This window comes from Tauraco erythrolophus, chromosome 3 (genome assembly GCF_009769465.1).
Source record: "Tauraco erythrolophus isolate bTauEry1 chromosome 3, bTauEry1.pri, whole genome shotgun sequence".
Classification (NCBI taxonomy): Eukaryota; Metazoa; Chordata; class Aves; order Musophagiformes; family Musophagidae; genus Tauraco; species Tauraco erythrolophus.
In genome coordinates, this window is record NC_141467.1 from 3,298,605 (window position 1) to 3,313,405 (window position 14,801).

Below are 14,801 nucleotides of genomic sequence, written 5' to 3' on the forward strand. Positions count from 1 at the left end.
CTCAAGTCTTGTTTATGATCAAGAAGAAACTCCAAGAAAACAAAACGGTAATACCACAATATAAACTCTTCTTCTGGATGATATTGAAAAAAGTAAACAGACATATCACCTTGGCATTGAAAGGGTTACATCAAGTAAGGGAAGAAGGTGACTTTTGGCAGCTGGCTATAAATGAAGTTGGCTTTTAGTTCTGCACTGCGTTTGCATGTAAGGTGGTAAATGCACCATGAATGTCATGACTATGCCTCCATGACTGTTTTTATATTTATGGCTACGACATTAGTTGAAGCAGTTAATCCATTAAACCATCCCAATCATCTTTTGATAGATAAAACTACAGTCAACAGTGTTCATGAAGTCAGTTACCAAGTCTCAACTGAAAGGAAGTAAAAGATAAGCCAAATAAAATGATCAGTTGCGTGAACATAATGAGCATAGTTCCCTAACAGGCATTGGATATTCCATACATGCTTCAGCTGTCTCATTCCAAGACAACTTGCACCAGATTGTAAATCGTGGGATAAATTCTGATGTCTTCTTCCATAAGGGAAATCCAGAATAACCCTCTTGTGCCTAGTGGGTCAGACCCTTGTCTTGTGTTCAAACCGTTAAAAAGGAAATGAGAACAAGTCTATCCAGAAGAATGACTAGCTTTCAAGGCCTTTGGCCTCCAGAAGGAATGTAGTTGTCCGAGGTCTACAGCACGAACACATGTTTGTTGTGTAAGTAGCATTCCAGACCTTTCAGCTACATGTTTTGGGCCTGTCCCAAAATCTTCTGGAAAGAATTGCTCACTAAAATATAGTTCATCCTGAGTATTTCTCTTCCCGGAGAGGTACCCCTTTGGATAATGAGAGAGTTATTATCAATTCTCTAATTCCCTGAATATCGTGGAAATGTGGTTACAGGCAGCCTTCTAATGGCTAAAAAAGAGAGTAACTTTAAACTGGAAATAAACAATTATGTGAGGCTTTAATGGACTGGAAAGTAGGGCTTAGAGATTTAACGTTGTTCAAATAAATACATAGTATGTTAGAAAGCATAATTGTATTTACAAGCATTTGGGGAGCTTCCTTAAGTATATGGCTGAACACATAGGGATATATCTTATCCTCTCCATATGTACTTTTAAATCCCACTGATATTAATACAAGTAACACATGTGCGTGTAGACTAGACCATGTACTGTGTTTTCTTTCTCCTTATTTCCTTATTAGGGATAATAATAAAACCATAAATACATTTCTTTTTGTTGCTTTATAAGACGTTATGGGTCAATTCCTGATCTCATGAAAGTCGATGACCAAGCTCCCATTGACTTCGTGGAGAGATCGCATCCTGTGTGTATTGGAGAGGAGAATGTCTGGTGGCTACAAAGCACAAGCAGAAGTCAGGACTCTTGGGCTGTGATCACAGGCATTCATCCAACTGCCCCAGCGATTTGGGCCAAATGCTTCTGTATACAGTGAAGCACGGAGACGCGTGCCTGCGCTGACACATGCAGGTGCCCACCAAGGGATGGGCTGCCAGCGTGGATTGAGTGCTAGCTGTGGGTTGAGGTCAACTTTGTCAGCAGGTGATTCATGGAATCATAGAATTGGAAAGGGACCTTAAAAGATCATCTAGTTCCAACCCCCCTGCCATGGGGTTTAGAAGCTTGGTGTTTAAACATAGGTTCATATCAGAGGAGAATAGTTGGAATATGTGTTTGATTAGGTTTTAGAGCTGGGACTTGAACTGCCGCCTGCAGGAACTGAAAATCAGGTACAGTGACGTTGTGCTGGTGAATGAAAACCAAGAAGTCTAACTCACTAGAAAGAAAGGTTTCCATTCAGTGTTTGAAGAGAACAAATAGAAATAAGTAGCCATCAAAAATTTTTGGAGGGGATTATTAGTTTTATCCTAAAATTACATTAGTAACTCTTAACATTTTTGCAGAAATTGCTGCTGCCTCTTACCCCCCTTTTCTCCATTTTTACTGTACCGTGAACTAGCACAAGTCCCGTGGGAGATGACTATCAATGCCACTGATTTGGAAGAGGAAAAACAATATATCAACACTATTGATATATGAATCTTCTATTTTGTTTTGTGAGGGTAACTTATACCTTTTATTTGTTGCAGAAAGTTCTAGTAAACCACCTGCCAGGCATTTTCAAATATTAGTAGAATAGCAAGCTTTAACAGTCTGACTCATTTCTATTGTAATTTGTAAATTACAAATTGCCATTTGTAAAACACAAGGCATCATGCAAATTTCCTCAGACGCTCACCCAAGAGTCTTATTTCAAGTAAATATAGATTCTCAGAAACATTTAACCTAGATCATAAAAAAAAATGCCCATCAATTTTAATTTCCTACATCCTAAATACTGTAAATGGAATTTGTGAAGGTGTACCTGCAACTGAAACCTTCAAGTGTTGTTCTTGGCGATGTAATAAACACGTTTATTTGTAAAAACGTGAAGGAAAAGCCAACAAATAGAACATAGTCATGCAGAAAGTGGCTCTGGGAAAAGAGCAAGTTGGCATTAGGATTCAACAGCTGAGGCTTTTCCTTCCTTTCCTTCAGTTTTGTCTTTATCACCTGCTGATACTCAGGTTGGCTTCCGCGGTTGCGTTGCCCACACCTCAGTGTTGTGCAGAGAGCTGTGGAAAAGCCTATCAATATGTATCTTAGAAAAGTAAAAAAGAAAAAAAAAAGCCAAAGGTAACAGTTTTAATAGTCTTTAAGTATTCGTACAGATCAGAAATATTTTCTATTGCCTTCAGTAGAAATCCAGCAGTTTTTGAGCAATAATTACAGAGGACTCATAATTAGGTCATAATTGACTCCAGTTGATCACAGCTCTAGTCAAATGCTGAAAATTAAGCACGTGCCTAAAGTCATGGTGAAATCAGGGGACCATTTGATCTTCTAAATATATGGCAATCAGCTTCTATTAATTTATAGTTAAGTAATGTTTGAAAAAAAGGCAAAAAAAAACGAGTTTATAAATAAGTAACATAGTAAGTTATTGTACAGTCCAACAAAGCACATTAAGAAACTGTTTAAAGAGAGACTTTCCATCTTTTTTTTTTTTTTTATTTTGGTACTGGTGCTGATTCATACTTTACTTTGCGATTAAATTGCACAAGAAAATACACAGTCTTTTTTTTTTGTCTTAAACTGTTTTACATGTGTTGACATTGAGATAGTAAAACCTAATCTACAATGATGCCTTCTGCTTTTAAATCTCCAGTCAGCATCACCCAGTCTTTTATTCATTATTTTTCTGTTCATCATTGTAATAGGTAGAGACTGACCCTTGGAGACAGCTGCTACCATTTCTGTTGTGGGAAATCCCTCCTTGTATATGTGTATAAAAACTCTTGCCAGACAGAATTATTTAATATTGTGCTTCACTCTTGTGCTCAAGAACAGATTCGGCCAGCGAGACTGTTGGCCAAGGCATTTCTAATTCTGTTTTGTTGTTTTCTTGGAGTGGTAAGGATGTGCTGTCTTTTGAGATACATTTTACCTGAGTCTGGTGAGACTCAACATTTTTTTTCTGACGTGTCTTTTCATCAGCCCAGCAGAATATTTGCTTTTGAGAGTTTTGCTTTGTTGAGGATTTTTGGTTATAAAATACTATAATATCACTATCAATACATCGTATAGTTATGAGACTGGCTTATGAAATTAAAGGCATGCTTTTAAATGAGAGTTGCCCTTTTGTCATGGACTGAAGTAAAAGAGGTTTTTTTCCTTCTTACTGCTTAGTTTTTACACTCAAAGTTAGTCACTTCTAAAAAAAAGTCAAAAAATAGTTTTAAACCCTCAATGCTGCACTTCTCTGAGTATGAGGGTAAAAATTTTTGAGCCATCCAGGTACTCAGGAGTATTTTATGTATTTCCAAACAAGAACTTTTTCTTTCCATCAGCTTGCTTGACCTGGGATAATTATTGGCTCTATTAAGCCGAGTTGATCTTAAAATTACATCTAATCTGTTCCGATTGATGTGACTATCAACTGAACTGTTTATCTTATTGTTGTCAACTAGGTGAAGTAATTGTGAGAGCAGCAGGACTTGAATGAACCTTCAGTAGAAAAGTCCTCTTGACAGGTACTTGCTGAAGCAATATCTTTTCTAGAAGCGTGTGTGTCAGAGACGATGACTATTCCGCCTTAGTTTCTTCCTAATAGTTTAAAAATCTGTTGTCCTTTTTAGAAGATGTAGAACTAAGCCTTGTACTGAAACACTTTTTGAGAAAGCAACATTTTCCCAAAGGAAGTATGTACTTACCACTGGCAGAATTTTCTTTGCTTTCCTCATGTAAATACTTTGGACATGTGGAGGTGTGATGTGTCCAGGATAAAGGCAGTCACATTCGACCACGGTAGCATGTTCCGTCATTCATGCAAAGACTGATCCAGTTCTCAGAATACAGTGCAGCTGACGTAAGCGGCCACAGCACTGATAACGGGGCTCAAATGAAAGTTTTGTGAGGTTCACCCACCACTGACCCCCAGGCACCGGCATTTACAATAGGGCCACTTCTTTGTGACACAACGAGAGTGCTGGAACAGCAAGTCCAAGAAGCGAAGAGGATTGTCTTCCCTCTGGTTGAGTCTATAGGGAAAAGAGGTAGATAAGTGGATTGCCAGAGTAAATTAATATTGTTTCAGTAAATTGTTTGCACACATTCCACCTCAACTGAAATGTTCCAACCCTACAAAAGATTTCAGGGCTTGACGTGAGGTGGTAGACAGTGTCACTGGCCACAAAACAGGCATCTCTCCAGCGTCTCTCTCATGCAGAATCAAAACAGGATCCCATGAGACCCCACTGTGATTTCTTTCTCTGTTGCTGTCCAGGTGGGCTTCGTCAGGCTCCCTGGGCTCAGTGTCTGTGGTCCATCCCACTTGACTTCTGGCTTCACAAACCACTCTCTTAACTCTGGTTTTAGTTAAGAGCTTGAGAGTTGGCCTGAAGACTTGGAATATTTTCTCAACGGTACAAAAATGAACTCTTACAAACGATAAGCATATAGCGAAGCTCTCCTCAGTGTACATTTCTTCTCCATTGTCCTCTGCAAGCAGATAAAATGCTGGTATTTAAATAATGATGTTTTATATCAGTTAGGGCATGATTTTATAGCAGCAAAATCTAGCTACGATTCTCAAATATCTTTCAGATTTTGAAAATATGGGCAAACATTCCCTTATGAAGAGAGAACGTGTTTTAGAACAACTGGGATAGTAAAAATTTTCATTTTTCAATGCCAAATAAACGCTTACTTTTTTTTTAAATAAGGCTGCACAATAAAAGAGCTTATAATATATTTCTTTCAGCGCTTGTAGTTTAGATTAGACTTCTTGACTATTAGAAATAGTTGCAATTCCCAGCAGAGTAACACAATATCATCTTTATTTCACTCGTGTAGACGATGTCTGCATTAAAGAAAACCAAGTTCTTTATGGTTTTTGGTTATAAACCTCCTGAAATGCTGAAGTTTGCAGATAAAGTGATTCTAAACAACTACAGCATAAGTGGGAAAATTCAAACATGCTTTAGACCTGTGCCCTTACACACACCCCTCGCCAGTACCTATATGTGTGTGTGAATGCATATGTGTTTCTATTTGTGCACAGATGATTTTGGGGAAATTATTTTAAATTTCATGTGTTTAAAGAGGTGCATGTATGTGCTATTTTCTCTTTAAGTTTGATATGGTTGCTAATAAGAGATAGAACAAGAAGGAACATACTTAAAGTAGACATGAATGTTCCCCATGTTTAAAACATAAAAATGAGGAAAGCAAAGGTTTTAATTACAATATGTAAGTGTTCTATCTGATGCATATCGTATGGTATTGATTTCCAGCAGCAGTGTCTATTGTGAGTGTTGCTGTTAGACCTTTTCCTTTCAGAAAACTATTCTGATCTAGCTCAGAACTACAGCACGATTTCCTCCTTTATTTTCTTGCAGCCATTTTTTATGTGAGGGGAATGTAATTGTAAAAAATATTGGGTTTTATTTACATAAATTTGCCTTTAGCTTTCTTTTTCACCACTTCTGTGTTTGACCTATTAGTGTTTTTAGGCTTCAGAAGGCCAAAAAAAGTGCTTTCCTCAGCAAAACCATCTGGTTTAGTTTCCTGTGCCTCAACAATGATATGTGCATTATTATCAAGGCCACCCCGGTGGTTCTCTAAGTGGTCTTGTTACAGCGGTGGTCTTACAATTCAACTGGAGTGATGGAAAGGTTAGACTAAGGCTTCTTTCAAGTATAAAGTTTCCAGATTGATAAATTATGTATTGTTGTCATATTTTTGAGACTGACCTACTATGCCATTGTAGTTTGAACGCAATATCTCTTCAACTAACGCAACTACAGGAGTGCTCTGACAAATTCTGCTTTTGCAACGTGTTCTTCTCATGCAACACCCGATTAAGGTGCTTTTCAGAAGTAACTTTAAATGCACGCTGTGGCCTTAGGATTCTCGTTTTCCGCTCTGTCTGGCAACGTGTGGGAGAACAATTAAATTATGACAAGGTCTGCGTTTAGGAGCAATACGTATACTTGTGATAGGATCAGGAGAAAACATATGGATGCCAGCAGAGACACTATATAATGCTATATATAAACCATCATTGCAGTATTTCATGCAGTGCACGCTGCAGGACAATGTTTGCTCATTAACAAGTGGCAATATAACACCAGGGTTAAAACACACCAGGCTTTTAAAAAAATGATCTGTTCCACCTTCCAGTCAGTCTTGTGGTATTTTTAACTTGGGGCAACTGCAGATGAGACTGTGGGGAAAAAGGTGAATCTCATGAGGAAGATGGGATTACGTGGACCTGGGGACCTTTCCTATGAGGACAGGCTGAAAGAGTTGGGGCTGTTCAGCCTGGAAAAGAGGAGGCTCCGGGGTGACCTTATAGCGGTCTTCCAGTACCTCAAGGGGGCCTACAAGAAAGATGGGGAGAGGCTGTTCAGGAGGGCCTATTGTGATAGGACAAGGGGTAATGGTTTTAAAATAGAGGGAGGTAGATTCAGGTTGGATATTAGGAAAAAATTTTTTACCATGAGAGTTGTAGAACACTGGAACAGGTTGCCCAGAGAGGTGGTGGATGCTCCATCCCTGGAGACATTCAAGGCCAGGTTGGACGAGGCCCTGAGCAACCTGATCTAGTTGGAAATATCCCTGTTCCTTGCAGGGGTGTTGGACTAGATGACCTTTGAAGGTCCCTTCCAGCCCTAACCATTCTATGACACCACACAGCCTGCTCAAGGCTGCAGCTGCGCCTGGAGGGAAACCACTGTCCCATCATGGGTTGGAGCGTGTTCACTGTAAAGTGAATCTTCACAAAATTTACCAGCAAAGGTCTCACACGTCTCTCTTGAATGTATGTAAACCATGATTTATTTTTTTTTTCCTTTTTAGTCCACCCAAAATTTAGGAATCGGGCAAGTTTGAGGCAAATTTGATGGAAATGTCCACATAAACATCCTCTAGCCTTCTGCGTGCAAAATTTTCAAATACTTACTGTAAAACAGGGAAAACCTGAGTCCATGGAAAAAAATTATTGAGGTTTATGTAGGAGTTAATATAAATTAAATACATTATTTAATCAGCTGAATCACTTCAACTGAGATTTTTCCTTCCTTTCTTTGCTATTTTTCCTGTCATCAATAAGGAGGAAAAAAAAAAAAAAAAAGAAAAGAAGAAAAAAAGCAACCAGGTGTGTGTGCCTTTGAACTTAGACATTTTTTCTTCAGTCAGATGGCATTTGGCAACATTTTAAAGAACGGGAAGTAGCATCTTTTATTGGTGAAGGTTAGGCAACATTAATAACAAGTACTGCTACCAGCCCCACCTGTAATAACCCAGATCGTTTCTCTTTATTAACTAATCTATGATTCACAGATTTATTTGAATCTTACAGTAATGCACCATATTCTGAGAAAGCTGTATAGCATAGTTGGTTTTAATTTTAATAAGGGGAAAAAAAAAAATCCCTTAAAACAGATCATTAAAATTTAATGAGGACATATTTAAAACCCCATAATGGTTCAATTTACACTGGAAGTCGAAAATAGTTACTGGTGTTGTTATGTCTGTGTGGTAACATCCTCACTATACAGTAATTGTTTTCATTTGAAACGAAGCCAGTAAAACATCGTGGGCAGTGCTTTCCCAGAACTAAACTTTTTAGCCCTCTAACAATTTCAAGTCATTCCGCCGAAAGAAGAAATATTTCAGAGGATAAATTAAAATGTCAGGGCTCACTTTTATTGTGCTCTAGCTGTTAATATTCTGTATATTATTAAGAAGACTGGTTATCAGCAGAGTGACTGTTCTTTCCTGATCAGGGTATGGAAAAAGAATATGGGGTTTTTTTTTTTTGTTTGTCTGAGTGGGAAACATTCCCCAAACCCACAGGGTGCACTTAACATGCCACTTTTAGTTTTAGCAGAAGTAGTTGAATTTTAGCTGTAGGTGTTTTTGGATGAAGCCTTGACCTAACAACCAACATTAATGGTCCAAAGATAGAGCAGCTGAACTTTCCAGTTGGCCGTCTTTGGCCGACATTAAGCTTTCTCTGGGGATGGTTGGCTTGGTTACCAGGTTAAGTATGTGAAGAAAGCTTATTGCTGTCATGTGCTTGACTCCTCTCTCTTTTCCTCTCAAAATCCATGTGATTTCTGCAACGAGAGCAGTTGTTTGTTTCCTCAGGAGTATGAGGAGTGATACATTTGCAAGGTAGGTGAGCAACGTCGGTGTTTTCTTATCCCCCATCCCCAACCAGCTCAGCAGTGTGGCCAGGATGGATTTGCCTGCAGCTGTGGAATTGGAGAACGAAGTAAACAGCGGATGCCTGACGTCATCCTGTGCCTGCAGCTTATGTGAGGGCCGTGCAAAACAGCTGGTGGTTCCCTCAAACCCTCCCAGTGCTTCGTTCTCGGTGCAGGTCAAGGCTGACTGGTGCAGGGGAGTCCTTCCCGCAGGTCGTGCTGATGTACAGGGCAGCTCCTGGTGCTGGCAGCCTTGGTGGCCGTTTCACTGCTTCTAGTGAAATAAGGATTTTGGTGGTCTGTCTTAAATGAGTGAGCCTGTGTATCCGCTTTCTACGTTTTCCGTTGTGCAGTGGGATTCGGGGATCTCTGGTATTGGATTTGAGGAAGCAAAGTTAGGGGATCCCTAACTATTCATGTGAAAAGTTGCCTGTGTGCAAGGACAAATTGTGAGAGGTTTTTTTGTAGAGCTGATTGCAGTCTAGGCACAGTTTGCCTAGCCTAGTCTCTCTTGTTCAATAGCATGTGCAAAGCCGGGCAAACTCAACCATTTTCAACCCCAAAGAACTGTGACCTCCAGCAGGAGCCCCTGCTGCGAGCCACTGCCTGGACTGCTAGGTCCATAGGAGTGTTGGCTTTTGAGCCGACTTCTCCTTGCACCAATGTTACATACATCTGTGGTGTTCTTCTATTGAAAGAACAGGCACCGTTATGAAAATTTCCTTACTCTCTAAAGCTGCTTTTCATAACAAGCTTTGTACTTTTTCAAAGCCGGTGTTTCTAGTGCAAGTAGTGCGTTATTATTTCTTGGTCAGCAAATGGGTTTGATTTTTTTTTTTAATATCAAGAGGTTTTCTTTCTTCCCAGTGCACTTTACAGATTTCTTTAAGGAGCATTAAATTGCTTTAGGAGAGCATTAACTCCTACTCCTGCCTTAACCTCTATCAAGTGAGATATCACTCTGCACAGTAACAGTTATTGAGACAACCCAAATGCTGTAATACCAGGCACACATGTTGCTTTTGACGTAATGAAAAGTTGGTACAAATCACACAATCTTGCTGCGCTGTGCCTTATTTTACAAGAAAAAGTAATGCTTTGTGTTGCTAAGGCAATATTTTTTCCTTATGCAATACAGACATATTTTCCCCGTCACTATTAATTTATTATGCTGCGTTTATTTCCAGACAAACCCTACTTTTCTGTATCTGCTGGGAATTTCTGTCTTCCTCTGAGGTGTTTTAAATTCAACAAGCATCAGGTTTTTAATAGATCATATTCATTTTAAAGGGGAAATAATCGACAAGGGAAAAATATTTTAAGTATACCCTTTTCATTTTATTGCCAGTATTATTACTGATATCCAAGGTAGATACATGTTAAAAATACTGCTGGTTTAAAACTGTTCATCTCCCAGATTACAAGCGGATCTCGGGTTATTGGAAAGGTGCCAGGAGGCATGAGATAGGATGGTCTGTAGGCTACGTGACAGACCAAGACACAATAGGTCCATCTCCCAACAAGGGAAAGCCCAAGAGGTGCTTGGCTGCTGCTGGGCACTGTGCCTTTGACCACCATCATCTCCTGGTTGCCAGCAGCCTTGGTCTCCAAGCCCCGTGCCAAGAGAGGGCTGTATTTTAAGTGCCCTATTCAGGCTGCAGCCAGGGAATCACCACTGCTCCCATTTGTGCATGTATATGTTTATTTGATGTTTTATTTCAGCCTGTAGCACCTCGTAAACCTTTTCCAGTGACTCCCGTGCCATAACTGTGGCATGAACCACTGGAATGTGGCTTTCTGAATCGGTAGTACTGGTAGCAGATATGGTACTGGTTTGCAAGGAGGAGCCTGCCGTGGGGCAGGACCTGGCTGTTCTCTGCTTTTTGGGAATGCCAAGGTGGAGCACAAAGGGAGCTTGCTTTCCAAGCAGCTTTTCCAGGCTAGCTGTGCTATCTGGTACCTCATCTCTAGGAGAATCTTTTTTTTTTTCTTTTCAAAGTAATTCAAGAGCAGGTGAGTAACAGTTTAGAACTGGGGTCGGTTGGAGATTTGTGCAAGTTGTTATGGTCCAAGCACGCTTAATGTAACACTTCCTATAATGTACAGCATTTTAATGGAGTCTTACAAATATGGGTGCCAAGAAAACATTTTTTAAAATACTCTGTTTGATCCGGATAGCAATAACGGGTGAGAGCACACGTGTGTAGTGTGCAAGCCCCACGAGGACTGTAGGGTTGTGCATTCCCTCCCTGCCCTCCCAGCAAGCCTGAGGACCGAGCATGCTGCAAACCAACTGCAGGAATTGGTTTGGAGTGAAATCTTGTTTTAATAATACGATTATTGACTTCGGTGGGACTTGACTTCATCCGTTGTGTCTTACATTTATGCATGGGGAGGTGGAGGCCGGCAGGAGAGAAAGAGGCTCTGTGCCCGCACAGAGTTCCTCAGTACACCTGTGATAGGGACAACCACAATTTGGCTCTAAAAGTGACCTCAGGAGACATTAAAATTCTGTTTAACGCATTACCAATATAAACAGGAAGCGTAATAAAGAGTTTTCACCTGGCCCACTCTGTGCCAGTTTTCAGCCTCAAGTACGACAGAATGATGAAATTGGTGCGCAACTGCCCACTCCTTGTAATTAGTTAATTAAATCAGACTTTCCTCAAAGAAGGCTTTTTTTGTTGCTGATTTTCATAAGGTCACATCTAAAGAAGGGCAATGTAAAATCAGCAGGCACATGTAAAAGTGTAGCTGGCAAAAGAACAAGTTTGAGTAAAAAGTCCACCCAAAATGAAAGTAAATTAGTCATCATTGTTACCACATTCATTTTGGAGTGATTACCGAAAATAGTGTTAAATAATAACAGAATCATGCATATTGGACATTTACCTTTAAAATACACTATGCACTAGAGACAGACAAGCCTCAGTTCCCTTGGTTTAATTTATTCATATGAGGTTTGTAATCAAATTGTGTAATGAAATTGCATCCTGATGATAGGCATTTGGTTGCACTGACTTATAGCACTCTGATCATTGAAATACAATGTGTCATACACATTTCACGTTAAGGGGGAAAAAAAAAATCCAAATTCTGAAAACACTTATCTAACAATGTCTTGAACAGTTGTTTATGTTCTGGAGATGCTTGTAAAACAGCTGACTCCTAACTAAGCTGATAGTTTTATTAGTAGTATCTTAAAATGATCCTTTTTGCCTAGATGTAGGGTTTCACTGGGATGCTGGTTCATGTAAAGTCTCTTTCACTGAAACAGCCTCCTAACTTGTGCAAATTTCAACTGTGTTGGTATTAGACAGTATTGCTGGAGCTTACAGTGTTATTACGCTTTCTCGGAAGGAAAAATCACACAAACTTCTATGTTTCACGAAGGCAGATAAAAGCTAGAAAATAAAACTGCCTGTAAACAAGAATGAAATGGTGGTGTTCAGGCTCAAGATGAAAGCTAGCATCTGGAACCCCATCCAGAACCAGCTCGAAGCAGCACTGAATGGCAGACAACAGCAAATTTATACTCAGGAGGAGCACAGCTGATGGTGATACGCTGCATCCTCGTATGGGGGGATGTGGGGACAACACAAGATGAGGATTAAGGCCCTAACTGGTAGGGGAATGCTTTCTTCTCATCACCTGCTCTTGGGCCAAAGTGAGCCACCAGCTGCCACTGTGCTTGATACTGACTGTGAAGGGAGCCTGAAATTCTTCAGCCTGAGTGGAGCACAACACAAAAACACTCATAGAAAATAGCAAATGTTTATGTTAGATGTTGATGATTTGTTTTCTTACAGAGTGCAGAGAGATGGGGGAAGCATGTGTTTAGTAGAACAGTTTGACTTGAGAATTGTCCTTAACACTAGTTTGACTTCTACTCCTGAAACTAAAAGGGTCTGGCTCCGTAGGATCCCGTTTCCTGGCGTATGAATATTCTGCATTTCCACAGAATTAGTAATTTTGTATTGGACACAGAGAGCCAGCTCAGCCTGCCCACCCAGGCAGGGGACGACAACAAACACAGGTTCCCTGTGTAGCCTAGCAGGCCAGATAGTTCTGCCAGCCTACCACTGCTAAAATAAATGCCTCTTTTTCACAGATGATAAAACTGGTCAATGTGACACAGATTAGACTGAGAACACCCATGTAGTTGCTTCTCAATTAGCAGAAGACCCAAGTCATCTTAATCTAGATGGTCATTTGAGTCCTACTGCCTACCCGCATGGTGGCGAAGCGCATAGCTGGACTGTGGCCGTAACTTACACAGACATCCCATCGGCCAAGTACAGTAGACCTTTCTTCCAGATGTCACCCTGAACCTTAAAATTAACACATGCATGTCTTTTTACTCTTGTCTTCAGTCATCCAGTTTTGATGTTATTAAAGATGGCCCACATAGTGTTTTCACACCTGATTAGTGTCCTCTTCTGCTTTATAACACTTCCAGATGCCTTTGGAGCAAGCCCACATGTGCATGTATGGGTTGCTGGTCCTTCTGTCTTGTGTTACAGGGAACAACAGGAATGCAAAGATTTGTCCTCCCAAGGCTTTGTGTGGAGACTGTTGAGGTAGTGTCTGAGGTGTTACTGAAATTTTAGTAGCAGCAGGTGCTGAGTCTTTAACAGAAACATCCTTCCTGCTAGAGATTCACTAGACACCAGAGCCTGATAGGTGTCAGCAAATAAAAAGTGCCAGTTTGTTTAGACTGGAAGTTTTTTGCTTTTCAGTTGTTGGAATTTCACTCTTTCTTCTCTTTTGATAGAGCCATAAATCCTCTAGTTTCCATAGTTAGGGGGGGAACAACAAGCAACAAAAACGGAATTTCAGTTGGTGTAGAGGAAGTACAAGAGAGGGAGAAATCAGAGTATTTGAATTTTTAACAAAAACACTTCAAGGAAAACAATAAAATTACTTGTTTGCCTTCACACACAACAGGAATCAATTGTAAGTAGCTACAGTAGTGTTCAGAATAAACTTGACGAGTCATCTGTCCAAGAGAATTTGAATTAAAAGGGAACAAGTAAAGGGCCTGAGCGTGGAAGCTTGCCCGTAGAAACCACGGAGCTTTATACATTGAGCAGATTGGATTTGTTATACAGTGGCTCCTCTTATTGTGATGTTTGTTGCTTTATTTAGATGAACAGTTTGGCTCTGGTTGCCTTTGTTCTGGCTGTCCAGAAGGCTTGGCACGTTGCATGCCGTGCACTGTACGGTTAGAGGAGACCTGCAAAAGGACATCCACCCAAGGCGAGCTGGCAGACAATAGCAGAACATCCTTTTCTTTGAAAGCAACTCATCAGGAAAGCATTGGTCCTGCCTCTCTGTATTTAGCTGAATGCAGATGAGAGCCATGATTAACACTAATGAGTGACCAGGGATTTATTGTTTACTTAGAGATAAGACATGGGCTTCCTTCGTTGGCACTTTCTGCCAAATAGTTTGATCCGAGTTCACTAAGCCTTTTATTATTTGTTGTTGCTTTTTTTGGTAGTGGTGGTTGTTGTTGCTTTAAGTGATTTCTTTCACCAAAATCTTTTCATCACTTGGGCTTTTTATATTTTATTTTTATTGCAAATTGTCTGAGCTGTTTGTCATTTGGGCCACAGTACTCTGGAGGTCCTTTACGTGCATCGCATGTTCTGCATCCAACAGTGCTTTTTCTGTTCCGTGCTTGCCCTCCTCCCCAAAGCTGAAATAAATCAAAGTAGGTTGAGACTCAGTCGCAATAAATCAAAACCTGTCCAAAACTGGAGCCTGCCCAGTCAAAATGTCATAGCTTGGCTTTCACTGAGGATTAATTAAAGGCCTGATATAAAGCCCAGATGTGCTTCAGGAGAGTAGCAAACTGCCTGGTGGTGGCTGTGCTAAAAACCAAGTCTCCCCATGAATCTGCCCACCCAAGAACATGGAGGAGGATAAGGCTGAGGAAAAGGCAAGAAGAGAGGGGAGGAGGGGAGGGGAGGAAAGAAATAGACTGAATCAAGCATGATTTTATGGCATCT

The 14,801-nt window shown here is 40.3% G+C and overlaps 1 protein-coding gene across 1 annotated transcript in view; it reads left to right on the forward strand.

Moving 5' to 3' along the window:
* Positions 1–14,801, forward strand: part of GMDS (GDP-mannose 4,6-dehydratase) — a 423,906-nt gene that overhangs the window by 194,992 nt on the left and 214,113 nt on the right. The gene's annotated exons all lie outside the window — the stretch shown is intronic.